This window comes from Pristiophorus japonicus, chromosome 4 (assembly GCF_044704955.1).
Source record: "Pristiophorus japonicus isolate sPriJap1 chromosome 4, sPriJap1.hap1, whole genome shotgun sequence".
Taxonomy (NCBI): Eukaryota; Metazoa; Chordata; class Chondrichthyes; family Pristiophoridae; genus Pristiophorus; species Pristiophorus japonicus.
This window is the reverse complement of record NC_091980.1, coordinates 224,497,080-224,517,339: the sequence shown is the minus strand read 5'-3', so window position 1 is coordinate 224,517,339 and position 20,260 is coordinate 224,497,080.

Genomic DNA, 20,260 nt, shown 5'->3' with positions numbered 1-20,260 from the left:
CCCAACTCGCTACATTGCTCCATTGCCTTGACATTTCTCTTTAGATTTCTAAATTTTCTCTCACCTGACCCTTCCCCCCACTTTTTAGTTTAAAGCCTTATATAGAGCATTCATTATTTGATTCAACAGGACACTGGTCCCAGATGGTTTGAAGTGGACCCCTTCCCAATAGAACCGCTCCCTCTTTCCCCAGAGCTGGTGCCAGTGCCCCATGAGTCAAAACTCCTTCCTCCCACAGCACTCTTTGAGCCAAGTGTTTCCCTCTCTGATCTGCTTGTCCCTATGCCAATTGTTGCAAGGCTAAGGTAAACAATACAGAGATTATCACCTTTGAGGTTCTGCATTTTAATTTAGACCTTAGCTCCTGAAACTCACTCAGCAAAACCTCATTCCTAGTTTTACCCATTTTGTTGGTTCCTGCATGGACTATGCTAACTGGATCCTTCCCCTCCCACTCCAATTCTTCTCCAGCCATGAGGAGATGTCTTTAACCCTGGCACCAGGCAGGCAACATAGCCTTCAGAACTCCCAGTCACAGCTGCAGAGAATAGTATCTATCCCTCTGACTAAACGATCCTCTACCACCACAACTTTTCTATTCACTCCCCCCACTTGAATGATCTCTTATACCACGATGCTGTCGTCAGTTTGCTCATCAACCCTGCAGACTTTGCCCTCATCCGCACAGGCAGCAAGAACCTCAAGCCTGTGGGATAAGGGCAAAGGCCGAGCCTCCACCAGCACTGTACCTGGGGTCTCTTTATCTGCCTGAGTCGCAGTCACACCACCCTGCCTCTGACCTCTACCCAGACCTGTACCACTACCTAACCTAAGGGGTGTGAGTGCCTCCCAGATCAAAGTTTACCAGATAACTCGCCACCTCTCTGATGACCCACAATGACTGCACCTCGGACTCCAGCTCAACAACTCCGATCTAAAGTTCCTTGAGATGCAGAAACTTACTACAGACCCGACCCTGTCAGTTTTTCTCCTGTCAACTACCCAAGATTTCACACCAGCTTAGTATGTCCTCAAAGGTATGGAGAAGGAGAGTGAAGGAGAAAAGAGGCACCATTGCTCGATCTGACACTCCCAGGCACCAGCTCAGAAAATGGCACTGCACATACATACAGGGTAATATCGAGGCGGGATCTGCATGTGTTGAGTCACCAGGCATGAGAGAGCTGCAGCCAGGCCAGGGAAAAGGGTAGTTCGGGCTCCAGTTCCCTGGAGGGCGGGTGCACACACGAGTTCTGCTGCACAAGACTCAGATGAAGATTTCAATGGGGCAGCCTTCAGAAGAATGGTGATGGGCATGCACACTGAAAAGCTTGATACAATGGCAAGCCTGTCAGAGAGCCTCTCTTCAGTGTCAAGTTGCATGGAGGAGTCTGACTCCAACATTGCATGAAGCTTGGAGTCAATGATTTATGGGATGGAAATGATGGGCAACTCCATTAGAGAACTTGTGGACCCAACCTGATGGACAATCTTACAGCTTCCATTGCAGCACAGGCTGGAATTTTACTAACGTTAAGTGGGCAGGATCGGAGGTGGGTCAGCTGTCAAAATTGAAATGATTGACAGTAGGTTGGGAACCCGCTGTCAACCCGCCTCCAGGCTAGTCTCCCAAGTGTCGGGTCTGTCAGCACTGAACAGACCTGACACCAAGCAACGGGGGAGGCAATTTAGATTATTAAGAGGTTGATAAAAGGCAATTAAACACCATTTTGCACTGAACTTACCATTTTTCCAGCTTTTTGATGAGGTTCACGATGCTCACATCAGGTAAGTAGGTTGGGAGCTAGGAGTTAAATTAAAAAGTAGGACCTCAAAGGTAGTGATCCCAGGATTGCTACTAGTGTCACAAGCTAGTCAGAGTAGAAATTGCAGGATAGCTCAGATGAATACGTGGCTTGAGGAATGGTGCAAGGGGAAGGGATTCAAATTCCTGGGACATTGGAACCGGTTCTGGGGGGAGATGGGACCAGTACAAATCGAACTGTCTGCACGTGGGCAGGACCAGAACCAATGTCCTCGGCAGAGTATTTGCTAGTGCTGTTGGGAAGGGTTTAAACTAAAATGGCAGGGGGATGGGAATCTATGCAGGTAGGCAGAGGGAAGTAAAAAGGGGGCAGAAGCAAAATGTAGGAAGAAGAAAAGTAAGAGTGGTGGGCAGAGAAATCAAGGGCAAAAATCAAAAAGGGCCACATTACAACATAATTCTAAAAGGACAAAGAGTGTTAAAAAAAACAAGCCTGAAGGCTCTGAGTCTCAATGAGCAGAGCATTCGTAATAAAGTGGATGAATTGACTGCACAGATAGTTGTTAACAGATATGATGTAATTGGGATTACGGAGACATGGCTCCAGGATAACCAAAGCTGGGAACTCAACATCCAGGGGTATTCAATATTCAGGAAGGATAGACAGGAAGGAAAAGGAGGTGGGGTAACGTTACTGGATAAAGAGGAGATTAGCGCAATAGTAAGGAAGGACATTAGCGTGGATGATGTGGAATCTATATAGGTAGAGCTGCAAAACATCAAAGGGCAGAAAATTTTAGTGGAAGTTGTGTACAGACCACCAAACAGTAGTCATCATCATCATCATAGGCAATCCCTCGGAATCGACGAAGACTTGCTTCCACTCTTAGCATGAGTTCTTCGGTGGCTGTACAGTCCAATAGTAGTAGTGAGGTTAGGATGGCATCAAATAGGAAATTAGGGATGCATGCAATAAAGGTACAGAAATTATCATGGTTCACTTTAATCTAATTGGGCTAATCAAAATGGTAGCAATACTGTGGAGGAGGATTTCCTGGAAAGTATAATGGATGGTTGTCTAGACCAATTTGTCGAGGAACCAACTAGAGAGCAGGCCATCCTAGACAGGGTTTTATGTAACGAGAGAGAATTAATTAGTAATCTGGTCATGCGGGCCACCTTGGGGAAGATTAACCATAATATGGTAGAATTCTTCAGTAAGATGGAGAGTGACACAGTTAATTCAGAGACTAGGGTCCTGAACTTAAAGAAAGGAAACTTCGACGGTATGAGACATGAATTGGCTAGGATAGACTGGAGAATGATACTTCAAGGGTTGACGGTGGATAGGCAATGGCAGACATTTAAATATCACATGGATGAACTACAACAATTGTACATCCCTGTGTGGCATAAGTATAAAAAAGGGAAGGTGGCTAAATTGTGGCTAACAAGGGAAATTAGGGAAAGTGTTAAATCCAAATCCAAGAAAGAGGCGTATAAATTGGCCAAAAAAAGCAGCAAACCCGAGGACTGGGAGAAATTTAGAATTCAGCAGAGGAGGACTAAGGGTTTAATTAGGAATGGGAAAATAGAGTATGAGAGTAAGCTTGCAGGGAATATAAAAACTGACTGCAAAAGCTTCTATAGATATGTGAAGAGAAAAAGATTAGTGAATACTAATGTAGGTCCCTTGCAGTCAGGTGAATTCATAATGGGGAACAAGGAAATGGCAGACCAATTGAACAAATATTTTGGTTCTGCCTTCACTAAGGAAGACACGAATAACCTCCTGAAAATACTAGGGGACCGAGGGTCTAGCGAGAAGGGGGAACTGAGGAAAATCCTTATTAGTTAAGAAATGGTGTTCGGGAAACTGAATGGAATGAAGGCCAATAAATTCCCAGGGTCTGATAGTCTGCATCCCAAAGGAAGTGGCCCTAGAAATAGTAGATGCATTGGTGGTAATTTTCCAACATTCCATGGTTCTGGTTCAGTTTCTAAGAATTGGAGGGTAGCTAATGTAACCGCACTTTTTAAAAATGGAGAGAGAGAAAGCAGGGAATCATAGACCGGTTAGCCTGACATCGGTGGTGGGAAAAATGCTGGAATCAATTATTAAAGATGTATAATAGCAGCACATTTGGAAAGCAGTGACAGGATCGATCCAAGTCAGCATGGATTTATGAAAGGGAAATCACGCTTGACAAATCTTCTAGGGTTTTTTGAGGATGTAACTGATAGAGTGGACAAGGGAGAACCAGTGGATGTGGTTTATTTAGACTTTCAAAAGGCTTTTGACAAGGTCCCACACAAGAGAATAGTGTGCAAAATTAAGGCACATGGTATTGGGGGTAATGTATTGACGTGGATAGAGAACTGGTTGGCAGAGAGGAAGCAAAGAGTGGGAATAAACAGGTCCTTTTCAGAATGGCAGGCAGTGACTAGTGGGGTACGGCAAGGTTCAGTGCTGGGACCCCAGCTATTTACAATATACACTAATGATTTAGATGAAAGAATTGAGTGTAAAATCTCCAATTTTGCAATTGACACTAAGCTGGGTGTCGGTGTGAGCTGTGAGGAGGACGCTATGAGGCCGCAGGGTGACTTGGACAGGTTAGGTGAGCGGGCAAACGCATGGCAGATGCAGTATAATGTGGATAAATATGAGCTTATCCACTTTGGTGGCAAAAACACGAAGGCAGAATATTATCTGAATGGTGGCAGATTAGGAAAAGGGGAGGTGCAAGGAGACCTGGGTGTCATGGTACATCAGTCATCGACAATTGGCATGCAGGTGCAGCAGGAAATGAAGAAGGCAAATGGTATGTTGGCCTTCATAGCTAGGGGATTTGAGTATAGGAGCAGGAAGGTCTTACTGCAGTTTTACAGGGCCTTACCTGGAATATTATGTTCAGTTTTGTTCTCCTAATCTGAGGAAGGACATTCTTGCTATTGAGGGAGTGCAACGAAGGTTCAACAGACTGATTCCCGGGACGGCAGGACTGACATATGAGGAGAGACTGGATCGACTGGGCCTGTATTCACTGGAGTTTAGAAGGATGAGAGGGGATCTCAGAGAAACATATAAAATTCTGATGGGACTGAACAGGTTAGATGCAGGAAGAATGTTCCCGATATTGGGGAAGTCTAGAACCAGGGGACATAGTCTAAGGATAAGGGGTAAGCCATTTAGGACTGAGATGAGGAGAAACATCTTCACTCAGAAAGTTGTTAACCTGTGAAATTCCCAAACGCAGAGAGTTGTTGATGCCAGTTCATTGGATACATTCAAGAGGGAGTTAGATATGGCCCTGACGGCTAAGGGGATCAAGGGGTATGGAGAGAAAGCAGGAAAGGGGTACTGAGGTGAATGATCAGACATGATCTTATTGAATGGTGGTGCAGGCTCGAAGGACTGAATGGCCTACTCCTGCACCTATTTTCTATGTTTCTATGATTTCTATGTGACAAAAGTCATTCCTAATAGTAACTGGAATGTCCCTTTCACCAACATTTTCAACTTCCACATTTTCTTCCATGTTGTAAACATTTATAATCATGGAATGGCAGTTAAAACACCTTGCACAAAAAGCAAGTTTTTAAAACTTGATGATTGGATCAACTGCAAATAATAATTTAAACTCTGGCTTAGAGCATTGGTATGTCACTTTTTCCCACTGTTATTCCCTGTCACATAATCACTGATCCGGTGAATAGAGCTTTAGAATAATCAAGCACGTGCCAAGACTAGATTCCACAAAGCCCCTTCTAGAGGATTGATACGTGGAGTCACAATGCGACATTTGACGGATAGGATTGATATTACAGCTTTCATTAAAGTCACGTCGGAGTTGCAACCTTCAATTGTCCTGCTAACCCTGCTTGAATCTTTTCTAACTAAGGGCTGTCGAGAGTCTCTGTTGTTTTTAGGATTAATAAAATACTCGGAAATGAGTCTGAGGGCACAAACCACAGAGATGTGAGGTGTCTGACTGTGGAAGGGAGATTAATAGTAGAATTGACTTATGGGGGTATTGTTGTACATTGTGCAAATAGCCAGAGAAAATTTCCAAGCATTTTGCTTGATGTGTTCAGTATACCAGATTACATTCGATTTATTTTAGTTACATTTGAAAACTCACAAGGACTTGTCCACTTCTGATATCCCAGTTGGGCTGCTTAAGCAAATTTGACATCTAGTTATTAATTTTCCATATTTCCCGATGTTTCATGCTCTATAGTTCCTCTCATTTTATGTTAAATTGCTTCACATTCTTTCCTCTTTGTTTAAGTCTTGTTTGCTCCTGATGGTTATTAAATTCCCATGGGCTGTCATTAGACAATTGCTTCTGGCAAAATATCTAGCTATTTAATTAACAGACTATCATTTAATAAAACTATTAGACTGCAATGAAGAGCAATTCCTAGTTATTTTACATCATGCGCACCAAGTATAATTTATTTTTACAACCTTGAGTTACTTAGATAAATTGCCTGGCGTGGAGTTTCTGCTAGGTTGCGCTGTTTTTTTTCAGCGCAATTCGCCCGAAATCGGCCAAACTAGTGCAAAAGATGGCAGAATTTCAAGCGCAAATTACTTTCAGTGCAAATCGAGCTTCCATGATCTATTGCGTTGGTTTAAAAAACATCGCGCTGGAAGCTGGCCCTGCCCACAAAACTGGCCATGCCTAGTTCGAATGAATTACCATTGTGAGTTTCCGCTAATTGCACTCGGTTGCAGACCTATGAGGAGGCTTTTAAAATTATGCTGTTTGTTTAGGTGCAAGGACACTAATAGGCATGTTTTATAAACTTTTAAATATTATTTGCTTTTTAACTTACCAAGAAATTGACTGCTGTACACCAATGGAACTAGTAAATGGTTCAGTATAGTTTTTTAAAATTAATTTTCAGTTATTTAAAATTGGGTTACTCACAGGTGGTGGACTAGACACTGTGAGTAAATGCTTATTTTTTGTGATAAACCCATTTTCAGCTGTATTAATATACTTAAATATATCAACGAACATTTTGAATGCAATTTATTTTTTAATTACATTCTAAATGCTGCTTGATTGTGCTGGCTCATGGCAGAATGTGTGTTTGGTGATATGCAAATGAGTTTGAGGGGAAACTTGAGAAAGAAAAAAACACTTCTTAAAACAGATGCAATTTTGAGTGCAATTTGCACCCGGATAGCCGATTGCACCCAAAGCAGAAACTCTTGTCTCCTATATTTTGGCTTAAGATAAAATTGCCTGCCATCTGCTATTTGCTTGCCTTACACAGTCAGTACTAGCATCAACATATGGCTTGGCAAAAATTGTTACTGTAGAAATTGGGTGACTGTGTAAAAAACAAATTAATAGGCATGGATTACAAATGTGTTAAATTACAAATGTGTCCTACATTACAACAGTGACTACATTCCAAAAGTTCTTCATTGGCTTGAAGTGCTTTGAGTCATCTGATGGCCATGAAAGGCGCTATATAAATCCAAGTCTTTCTTTAACACCAACATTCTTTCAGCAATTCTAGAGAAAGATATCATTTCTTAATGCATCAGCATCAAATGTGCTTGAAGACTGTAAACTTTAGAATTTAAAAGTGAATTGTAATTTTCTATCATCAATTTATTTTCCATTCTTGTTATAGAACAAACTAAAACCATTGAATGATCAGCAAATGGAGCATACCACAGAAAGTCATAGCCTGAGAAATTATTTGCCAATCACAAAAAGAAATTAATCATTTTAGTTATCCAATTGACAGTCTACTGCAGAAATATGCAACCTTTGGAGACGGTGGACAGATATTTGTGTCAAAGTGGACAGGCTGATTACACAGAAATGAAAAAAGCTCAATACACTGAAAATTCAACACACCATAGACAAGAATTCAAATCCTCATAAGCAAACATTGCAAGATACCATAGAATAAAGTGTGAGACTGCCTATACACAGTGAAGACATGGCTGCCACTTTCGTGTGCGTTCTTCAAACAACCAACATCTCAGCATTATGTTTCAGGACAAAACGGTGCATCACTGGAGGGAGCAGACCCAAATCAGTGGGGGCTGATCTCAGTTTAGACCCCTGAATCAATATGAACAGGCCATGCTCGACATGGTGAAGCTCAACAACAGAGAGGGACTGAGCTGTGGTGAAGCCCAAGGACTCCCTGAAGCTCAGGGTTTGTGCCATCCCATTATTGATGTATATGCACAACACCAACCCTTGGACTGTCACTACTTAAATCTTGGCACTCGTCTCTGCATTCTATCTTTCAGGCACCCATCTATCCTTGCTGCCACTTTGTCTTTAATAACCAGGAGTTTTAATCTTTGCAACAAATCTCCAATGTCAGGTTTAATTAAATGCTTTTTGAAAGTCAAATATAGGCATCCACTCTATTCCCTTTGCCTATATGCTTGATAATTTCCTTGAAAAAAATCCATTGCATTAGCCAAACATAACCAGCCTCCCAATTATACGAAGAAAGACCAAGGCCGGAATTTTGCCTGTCTGGGTGGTGTGGAGCAGCCGGTGGCCATAGCAGGTCGTAACCTTGCTGCTGGCTGCATCTCACTGCTGAAAATGACTTTCCCTTAATAGGGCCTATTAAGCCCACCCTGCGCATTACCCAGCCCAATTAAATAGTGTGGGTCTGATGACATCATCGATGACGTGTTTTTAGCCAGGATCTTTAAAGGGGCCATGACCATATTGGATTTGAATGTCAATCTAACATTGTGCTGTCAGTGTGCTACAGCATTGGAGTGCTGCAAACACAGAGGCAGAGGGCTGCACCCAGGTTCACCATGACTCCCTCCATATACTTATGTAGAAGGTCAGACCATGTAGGGAGGTCCTCTTCCCTTCCAATGGGTGGAAGAGACCTCCCCAGGAGACCAACGCACCTTGGTTGAAGATTGCCGTGGAGGTCACCAGCAGGGATGTAATCAGGAAGACCTGGGTGCAAAGCCGCAAACATTTCACTGATCTCATTAGATCAGGAAATGTGAGTACAAAGCCATACTCTGCCTTCCCAACCCTATCCATGTACATTAATATAGCTTGCACATCCACCCATTCCTCTCTCTCTATCTACATCATCACATCCCCATCTCACTAGCCACACCTCACACTCACCCTCATCCTGATGCAATCATATCAACTAACAATACACAAAGGAGGTCACTGGCGTTGACACTCCACTCCATCATAGTCACCCTCTAAAGATGTAACCCATCCATTCCTTACACTCATTCCATCACTCTCACTCAACCTTCTCTTATTTCCCTCCTTGTAGGAAAAGAGAGCCCACAATAAGAGGGAGAGGGACAACTGGCAGTGGCCCTCCATCATTTGCAAACCTTACAATAACAGAGGAGGCTGCTTTAGAAATATCTGGAGGCGCCGAGCAGCTGGAGGTGAGAGATGGAGAAACGGGCCCATCTTAGAAACTTAGTGACAGAATTACATATCATACAGCTACATGGCATACAATAGTCACTCATTTGGTGACTGATGTCAGCAGCCAGTGAATGGTCATGTGCATAATGGTATTTGTAACCATTCTTCATATGACATATTTAACTCTTCTCTTTACTCTCCCACAGGTCCATCACAAGTTCCATGGATAGGATGGCCACCTACGTGGAGCAGCTAATGCACCACTCACAGGAGAATAGATGGCTATCTATGGAGAATAGATGCAGAGGCTCATAGATCTCCTTTATAGGAGGGATGTCAGCGTAGATGTGGATCCTCATTGTGGTGTATGTAGGCACCTTTAGTAATGATTCCACGAGGCAAGGTATGGTGCTTTAACTGTGCAGACCTGCAGTCTTTTATTATCAGCTCCTGAGTGCTGACAACAAGCTGTGTGTTCCTTTTTATACTGGGTTACCTGCCGTGTGCAGGCAACCCCTGGGTCTCCAGCAACAGCACCCTCTAGTGTACGGTAAGGTGTGTACAGTACAAGAGTACATTCAGTGTTGCATACAGTGTTACAGATATCACACAGTAAACAGGCATGCATACACAACACTCATGGTCCCACTGATGTGCAGCAATGTGCTGTCCAGCTCCTTGGCAGCAGGGAAATGAGCAGGCTGCCTCTACCACAGGGTTGGCACCTTGTAGAAGCACATGGAGGAGAACAATGAAACACAAGTTTCTTGGGTGTTTTATCCAAAGTTTATGTAAAGTTTCCATTAATGTGCTGTCAAACATAAAAATCTTTATTTTCAACACTTTCCGGTCTTGGACAGATTTGTGTGCACCTTTGTAAGTGGCTTAGTGAGTTGCAGTGACTGGTGAGACATAATGGTACCTCCAGCAATGGTGGTGAGTGTGAAATGAATGGCTTGGGCATTGCAGGGATGCTTTATCGTGTTGCTGTGGTGCAGTGCCAATCTGGCGCATCATGTGCCAGCCATATGGGTGTATGGCATCAAGTGAAGTAAATCTGGTCATGATGTGGCTATCCCTGGCCTCCCAGGCAGCAATGTGCTCGGGTGCTAAAGTCCTGTCCTGTGCAGCATCAAGTGATCGCGGAGAAGGTTAGTGGTGTTGTTGATAATGCTGCTGGTGTGCCTGGTGCTGTTGGTGTTGGGGCTCATCATGGCTAGATTCTAAGGACCAAGGTGAGACAGTATTAATAGCATCCGTGCTGATGGAAAAGATGGCAGGAGCAATCTGTCAATGGTGCGAAAGATTCTTCCAATGAGGTGAGACTGGATGGAGACTTTGCTGGAAAGACTGCAGCCTGCAGAATCTGTGCTGGGAATGCAGTGAGGAACAGCTTCTGCTGAGAAAAGTGATTATCTGTCAGGTGGGAGCTTTTACTGTACATTTGACGCTATCAACTGATCAGCTGGAGTAATGGCCACTGAACTCCCACCTCAAGTTGACAGACGTGGTTCCTGAGTAGCGTGTTTCCCGTGGTCATCCAGTTAAATTTAAACAGTATGGTTAAAACGATTCTCAAGGGTCTGACAACAAGCTACTGATAAATAAAATTGTGTCGCCCGCTTCTGCCGGTCGGGTTGGGTCCGCTCTGACAGACGCACCTGGGAGAAAGGCATGTGGGAGCAGGATGACAATAGGTTCCTGACCCACTCCCAAAAATAACAACTTTCCCACCTGACTTGCCTCTATCTCACCTGCTACCACCCCGGAAAATTCTGGCCCAAGTATGAACAGAGCGCGTAGTTATTCTTTAAATCTAATCTAAATATAGTGCTGCTAAAAAACAATACAATGCACTCGATACTTCAGATCTGTTGTATCAAAATGTAACAAAGAAATGTATAGTTTATTCAGCATTCAGTACCCATTTGTACATGCCTGAGGCATTGTAAAAGCTCAAAAATAGAAAATAGATAAAAGTGAATCAATTGTACCAATATGTCAACTGATGACATTTCATTTAACAATGGATTGACTGTGCTAAATTAGGATAGAATTTGAAAAAACATTATTTTTTTATAAATAACTAACATCGTGCCAAACATTTTAAAGTGTTGAAGCTCAATCTTTAAAGTATTCATGAATTTATCTTTTTTAATTATTTACATGGAATAAAATAGACATCTGGGAATAACCTACAGTCTTTCTTGAGGAATTTGAGTGAATCACAATGGCAAAAGCCTTGAACACTCATTTATACCCTTTCTGATGTTATTTTTCGATCTAGTTTGATTTTTGGGAATACCAGGAATTCAACATATTTGCTATTAAATGTGGAGACCACAATTAAATAGGGTCAGCACTCAATCTGCAGTAAGACTGCTTTATGGTATGACAACCTGCCACCTCTCACAAAGTGATGGCAGCTAATCCTACACTTTGGCGCTCACAGCATCAAACAGTGTCACAGGGTGCCCCAGCCAGGAAATTGCGAGAATGCAGCAAATGAGTTTCCATCTATTCATTTACATATTGTTGTTAATCAGGCACTGTGACAGCATTCCCTGCCAGCACTGCTCTACGCTAAGAGCATCCAGTTATGGAATCAGCCTTGACCTTTCCTTGGTGCCAGGAGAGCTAATAATGCAGACCGTGCCATACTAGGAGTACATGCACCTGTGCAAATGGCTGCCCTCACAGGATAAAGGGGTATGAATCCATTTATAAAATGCACTGGCGCTCAAGGCAGATCTCTCATGATGCATCTGGAACAGGGCCACATTGTGGGCTACCAGCATCCAGTGAAAAGCTGCTGGTTGCTTTTGTGTGCTGGGCAGTTTCCTGACTGGGGTGTGCAGAGCACTAGGTAAGGGACATGAGACATGAGATGCTGGCAGCATCAGGGCCAGGGTGTCTGGGATTTCAAGGGCAGAGGTAAATTTAAAGTCAGCTTTCTTTCTGCTGCCTGTATTAAAGGGCAGTGTGTGGTACATCAGATGCACATCAATGTATTATTGGACCCAGCATGTTTTATCAGAGCCTCAATGTCTACGCTGTAGTGGAGTCTTTTCCCTCTTTAGTAGGTTGCAAATGGGGAGAGATGAGAACTGTTCCTTTTATGGTTTGCTCTATGCACTGGAAGATTCACTTAGGAAAAGACATGGGACATAGCAGATCACACCATCCCAATCATTGAGAAAAGCAGTGCCCTCATTTCTCTCTGTATATAACCTGCTGCAAACAAGAATAGGGCTAGATTTTCCATGATTTTTGCATGCATACCACCCATGTAACATCTATTTTAATACTGAAATGAGGTGTTACACCCATATATCGGTGAGCGTTACTTTCGGCATGTACGTAACGCCGATAAAAAATAATATCGCCCGCCCACCTTTTTGGGGCGGAAAGTTCAGAATGGGAGAAAACAACGCCCATAATATCACCCAGTGTTACTGTTGGCACGTAATTCATGCCGAGATTTAATAATACTGCCCGGCTACTGTTTCTTGTCGTAAAGATCACATTTGCCAAAACTAATGCCCAGAAAATCGCCCAGCTTTACTTTCAGCACCTCGCACACAGCTCGCCGACAATATCGCTCGCCGAAAAAAAACGCTGTGAAAATGTTAAAGTGACCTGAACTAATCACAGCGATATGGATGCCACTTTCTAAATCGCAGGTTGCATCATTTAAAAAGCTGCTCTGCTTCAACTTCGGGGGAGTTTGGATGTACTCTGGAGGGCTTTTAAAGTGATGTGAACATCTGAACAAACATATTTTCATACTGTGGAAGATTGGAATTTACTTTTGGTGTCTTAGTGACATTCATTGTTTGTGAACAATCGGTGTAATACTGATAGCTATTGGAATGGGGCCCGTCATTTCTCAGCCTGTCTTGATGACCACGCACATGCTGCAGAATCAAGATGGAAGAAGGTACATTAGACAGCATTACGTGCCCAATGTAAGACGTGCAAGACTGATGAGGAAGACTAGAAGTTACAGCCCCTGCAGTTACAGGGAGAAGCAGTCTTACCTCGACTTGCCTGGCACCACCTGCCTTCGGAGATTGCGCTTCCACAAGGAGATTATCAGTGAGATATGCCAGCTCATCAGGGGAGATGTGCAGCCTTCCAGCACCATCAGGACTGCACTGCCCGTCAAGGTTAAGGTCACCGCGTCACTTTCGTTCTACGCATCGGGTTCCTTTCAGGCCTCAGCTGGCGACATTTGCGCCATATCTCAGCATGCCACACATTGCTGCATTAGACAGGTCATTGAAGCCCTTTATTCACACAGGATGGACTTTATCAGCTTCTCTATGACCAAGGAGGCTCAGAACTGAGATGGCTTCAGGATTCTACCAAATTGCTAACTTCCCCAAGGTGCAGGTAACAACAGACTGTACGCACATCGCGATGCGGGCACCTTATCAGGATGCAGAGGTTTTTAGGAACCACAAGGGATTCCACTCCCTGAATGTGCAACTCGTTGTCGACCACCAGCAAATTATTATGGCAGTGAGTGCTAAATTTACGGGCAGCATCCATGATGCTCGCATCCTGCGTGAGAGCGCTGTATCTGACATGTTTACCAGCTGGCCACAAGGTCAATGCTGGATGCTTGGTGACGAAAGATATGGCCTCATCACCTGGCTGATGACTCCCCTGTGATGACACCCACACCGAAGCCAAGAAATGATACAACGAGAGCCACAGATCCACTCGCAATATCGTTGAGAAAAGCATTGGAGTGCTTAAGCAGTGCTTTAGATGCCTGGACCACTCAGGAGGTGAGCTCCAATACCACCCTGAGCAGGTAGCTCAATTCATGGTGGTGTGCTCCATGCTGCACAACTTTGCTATCAGGAAGGGTGAAGAATTGCCAGAAGGAACTGACAGTCCAGCTCAGGAGAGAGAGAAAGAGGAGGATGAGGAGGTGGTCACTGACCTTGGGCCAGACAATCAGGCTGACACTGAAACCATGCCTCCGCCCCCATCTAGACCACAGGAAAGGGCCCGTGGTGGCTACATAGCTGCAAAACCTTACGTCAGCAGCTCATAAATGAGCGCTTTGATTCAAAGAACGTTGTTGTTATTTACAAAGCTGCAACACTGCTGGGTGTGCAGGTCATACATCAATGGTGGGCATCACCTTGATGACAGTTAAAGTTTAAGTTGATTGAAGTTAAGTGTAATTGTACCCTTTCATGTTAAAGAATCATCAGTGTGCAACGTTGCAGCTATCTGAGACAATGCGCAACAAGGTTATGTTAAATAAAAAACATTTAATCCGTCCATTTGTCTGAAATCATAAGTATAACTGTAAAAAACACCTCACCCCACAACAAATTTATCACATTTACATCATTACAATGGCCTCCATTTACAGCAAAACAGAACACAAATGCAAACCAACAAGGTAGCCCCCTCACCCCTTGCCCCGACTCTCCCACCAAAATAGCACCAACAACCTAAAAATATGCCCTAGACAACACCTGCAGCCATGCACCTCACTTTCCTTCCCCTCCACCACTTCTACCCCTTCCTTTTCCCCTTCAGACTCCAAGCCGCCTGGCCGAGGACCTCTTCAGGCACGGCTTCATTGGGGGGGGATGATGGCAGAACTGCTGCTTGGACAGATACAAGAGAGGATGGTCCCGAGGTGGGAATGTGCTCTGAGCCAGAAGCAAGATCTTCCTCCTGGCTCTCCTGTTGTTGGCAATGGGGGTGTGGCACCTTGGGGTGCATTGCCACGTTCCGGGACCACTGGGAGCCCTCTGCCACCAGTGTTCCTGGCTAACAGCTCCAGGGCCTCCTCCATCCCTTCCATGTTATATAATATTTGTTCGACAAAAACTCGGCGGCAACTACCTTCTTGGTGCTTAGTAGGCTTTTTGCTGCTGGTGAATCTCCCTCCTGCCTCACACAACAGCCAAACAAGCACACACCACACCCACACGCTTTCAGTCCCTCTCTGCTCCCTCTCTCTGTCTCATCCTCTGGGCATGTAATGATGACCCCTGACCTCCTGAAATGCAGGAAATAAGCATTGCCATGCCATTGCTATGGTCGGCGACACATTACGGCAGAAGGTCAAAATTTTTTCATGCTAACGCCCATTTCAGGTCATTCGCAGCAATGCCCATTTTAAGAAATGGAAAGTTAGCGTTTTGGAATTGGGCGATAATCCGCTGATCTGAAAACCCATATTTACCATCAATGCTGGAAATAACACCCACTTTTGGCCGATTTGCACAAAAGTGGCAAGTGTAGCCCATTGACTTGCAGGAGAAAGGTGTGCACCTGGTGTACAAAAGTAGCAAGAGAAACTGTCAGGAGAAGCTCAGAGGATATGACTTGGGAAGTTCTTTTCATGAAAATTTACTTTTGTAAGTAAATGCTTGCTCTCTGCAGTTTCATTGAGACATTATGCACAGCCAAATTACAGAATTCATGTTATATCTGTTAAGTGGCTAATTAGCTAATTGAGAAGTGTGAAATAATTAATAGAACAACTTGCGTTTATATTACAGGTGAATCAATGGTGGCCAGTTTTCTTTTGTTCTAGCTAACAGATTTGGGCTTCACAAAATCGCCCATAGCAAAATTCGCACATAGCCATTATTTCAACTGATGGCTACTGCATTCTCTGAAAAGAGGGCATTCATCTTTATAGCCCTGCGAAGTGAATTTGAACCATTGAAATATAAGGGCCTTCTAATTACACTGTGGAATACAAGTGGAGGAACATTTAATACATTCATCTGCAATTCACTGTCAGTGTCAGAGTACAGTATCAGTTGTGGCTCAGTGGTTAGCACACTTACCTTTGGATTGGAAAGTTGTTGGGTCAAGTTCCACTCCAGGAACTTGAGCACATAAATCTAGGTAGACACTGCAGTGCTGAGGGAGCGTTGCACTATTGAAGGTGATGCCTTTTGGATGAAATGCAAAACCTCTCAGATGGATGTAAAAGATCCCATGGCACTATTTTGAAGAAAAGCAAGGGAGTTATCCCCGGTGTCCCAGGCAATATTTATCTCTCAACCAATGTAACAAAAACAGATTATCTGGTCATTATCAGATTGCTGTTTTTGGGAGCTTGCATGTGCGCAAGTTGACAGTCACGTTTCCCACATTACAGCAGTGACTGCGCTCCAAAAGTACTTAATTTGCTGTGAAGCACTTTGAGCTTTGAGACGTCCGGTGTTCGTGAAGGGCACTATATAAATGCAAGTTTTTCCTCCTTCTTTCTTTCACTCTCTGCTATTTTTATAAAGGTGTTAACTCATTTATTGTAAATGGTTAAATCTTCCAATACAATAGTGGAGAGAGGAATTGGAGTGAAATGTGATAAGCATTTGAAAGTTAGGGCGGTGGAAGCAGATTCAATAGTAATTTTCAAAAGGTAATTGGATAAAAAGAAAAAAGAAAGACTTGCATTTATATAGCATCTTTCACACCCACCAGACATCCCAAAGTGCTTTACAGCCAATTAAGTACTTTTGGAGTGTAGTCACTGTTGTAATACAGGTGCAGCATCGAGAATACAGAACCCTCGGGACCGAGGGCGCTCCGGATTCTGGGCTTTTTCGGACTTTCGATCGTCTTTCTGACGTCACAAATCCAGAAACACCCGAATCCAGGTGCAGATATTTCTGGATTTCTGAACATCAGAAAGGGTGGGGGGGGGGGGGCGCCGAGGAGAAAGAGGGTCCGGGCCCCATTGAGGAGAGAGGGTCCGGGCCCCGCCATGAAGGAGCTGTTTGGGCCGGCCGGTGAGGAGCCCCGAGGTAAGGGCAGTGGCGGCGAGGCAAAGCCTGAGGTCGGGCAGCGGCGGGGTCCCGAGGTCGGCAGGGTCAACAGGTCCGGATTGCGGAACATTTTACAGATACTGGACGACCCTGCCACCGATCGCTCTGGAGTCCGGATTTTCGACGCTGCACCTGTATAGGAAACACGGCAGCCAATTGTGAAACAGCAAGCTTCTACAAACAAAGTGATAATGACCAGATAATCTGGGTTTATGATGTTGATCGAGGGATAAATATTGGCCAGGACAACAGGGATAACTCCCCAACTCTTCTTCGAAATAGTGCCATGGGATCTTTTGCATTTAATGTCTCATCCAAAAGATGACACCTCCGACAGTTCAACACTCCCTCAGCATTGCAATGGAGTGTCAGTTTAGATTTCTGCAGTCAAATCTCGGGAGTGGGTCTTTGAACTCACAACCTTCTGACTCAGGGTTCAGAGTGCTTACCACTGAGCCACAGCTGACAGCTAAATATGTAAACGGAAAAAAATTGTAGGGCTATGGGGAAAGAGCAGGGGCGTGGGACTAATTGGATCGCTCTTTCATCTGGATCTGGATCTGGGTGCAACTCCATGCAACACCCCTGCATTTGGTTGGAAGGAGGAAGAATTGTCAAATTTTTCTGAGCATATATTTTGCTGGTCTCTGCTGATTGCAATGTAGTTTGTGGGTGAATAAGATTGAAGATACTCGAAGAAAAAGAGGACATAGATACAAATCCTAGAATCTCCAACAAATTAACGATACCTATCATGTCCCACCTGTTTAAGGTGTGAAACTTGTTGTTTTCTGACCCACTTTGGTGCCCCATGCTTGTTTGCCATTTGTTTGACACATTTTGATTATTTTTACGTTTCCCCATTGCATTTCAGTAGAAGATGTGCAAGTTGGGAGTTTACTGCCGGATGGAGGAGCTCTCATAAACTCAGCTATATTTTGTCAAAGAAAAAATTTTTTTTCATGATTGATAGCAATCTTGACATTGAAAATATCAAATGACCACCTATGCCAATTAGGCCTTGCAATTCTAACATGATCACCACCAGGTTTGTTCTTCCATGGGTGGTGCACCTAGCTCACACATCTGACGTGTGTATGCATAACACTCCCAAACTGCCCACACCTATATAGCATGTTTTAGATCTGGGAATGAGTAGAGAAATGTCTTCCACTACTTTTCTTTTTGGAGACTTTAAAAAGGTCCTGGATGCCAACTTCAGAAGATCATACTATTAATTTGAACTCGATTAGGGCCAACATGTTAACGGAGTGAGATTTAACTTAAAAACGAACAAAGGGAGTAACAGAAAATGGAGATTGGAGATATTTCTTCTTGTAATGGTTATGTAGTTCGGCACTTTAAACAATCCTGAAAATGGTATTAGTTCAATAATTGCATGCTGCATTGGGGAAAAGGAAAAGGAACAATTGTACTACGTATTTTCCAATACATTTTAGGAGAAGCCTTTTCATCCAGCATACAGTTTTGGTCTCCTTATTTAAGGAGGGATATACTTGCATTGGAGACAGTTCAGAGGAGGTACACTAGGTTGATTCCTGAGATGAAGGGGTTGGCTTATGAATAAAAGTTGAGCAGGTTGGGCCTATACTTCTTGGAGTTTAGAAGAATGAGAGGTGATCTTATTGAAATGTATAAGATTCTGAGGGGACCTGACAGGGTAGATGCTGAGAGGATGCTTCCCCTCATGGGGAAATCTAGAACTAGGGGACAGAGTTTCAGAATAACGGGCCGTCGAGTGCTGTGGAGGTTGGGTCATTGAAAAAATTTAAGTTGGAGATAGACAGACTTTTGAACGATAATGGATTACGGGGAGTGGGCAGGAAAGTGGAGTTGAGGCCAAGACCAGATCGGCCATGATCTTATTGAATGGTGGAGCAGGCGCGAGGGGCCAAATGGCCTACTCCTTCTCCTATTTCTTATGTTCTTATGTTCAAGCAGCAAGCACAGGCACAATGGGCTGAATGGCCTCCTTTTGTGCTGTATGATTTTATGATACTAGTAACTCATGTCATAACTTAAAGAGAACTATCTCACTAATGGATGATCAGTATGTTGCAAATATTATTTGTCTTTTCCTCAATTGACATAACATGTATTCATTTTAGTTCAAACTAAGCACTCACATTGCTGTCCTATAAATGGACACCCATTTACAAAAGGGGTAGCACTGATAATGCCAGATCATTCCAACTGACCTCACTCACCTGATAGAAGATAACAATTTATTGTTTCCAAAAACTGCAAAATCTATCAAACGACAGAGAGAAAGATTTACATATATATAAAACACTATATTACATCATTCAGAAATGCTGCAAACAGCTTCAGATAAAGCTAATTACTTTGAAAGGCAGTGATTGTTTGCTACGTAGACACAGTGGTGCGGGGACATAACACAAAGCCATTGCAAGAGATTCTCTGGCTATGACTGGATAGATAAGAGTGGAACTAGGTGAGGGTAATCCCATTCAGCTGGACAATGGAGTGGAGACATTAGAGGAGGATAGTGTGGTCAACCGTGTCAAACGATGAAAGCTGCCTTCACAGACTCCACTTCAACAGGTGACTGAATTGTGTCACCTGGTGAAATCTAATCCACAGGCAATGTTAACAACAATACTAGTTTTACCAGTGGCAGTAAAGGTAACCATAGTATGTCTCCAGTTCCTTCATTCATCAAGCAGATCAGGGCCATGTCATTTACCATGGCGAACATGTTTAGCAATTTCCCCATGGAGAAAGGACAGTGAAATGAGAGGGCACAGCAATTCTGCTGCACTGCAAAATTCCTCAAAGTGCAGGTTGTTAGTCAATGGTGGTCCATGTAGAGATCTCAAGGGCAACCCATATTACAGGTGAGTTCTCTACAAGAATACCATGTTGTTCATGAACTCAATCAATGTACAGTGACCAGCACAACAAAATCATGCAGCAAAATACCAACATCCCAGGCAGCAATCAGATTCACTATGCTTTAACACAATCCACTGTGCCTGGGCTATTAAAAGGTAAAGGCAGACTTGGCTCCTAGGAGACCAAAGATACTCTCTTAAGTTACAGCTGATGATACTCTTCCCACTGCAGCTAATACAAAAGCTAAATACTGCGGATGATGGAATTTGGAATAAAAACAAAAAATTGCTGGACATCTCAGCTGGTCAGGCAGCATCTGTGGAGAGGAAGCAGAGTTAATGTTTCGGGTCGATGACCCTTCGTCAGAACTGGAGAGTGTT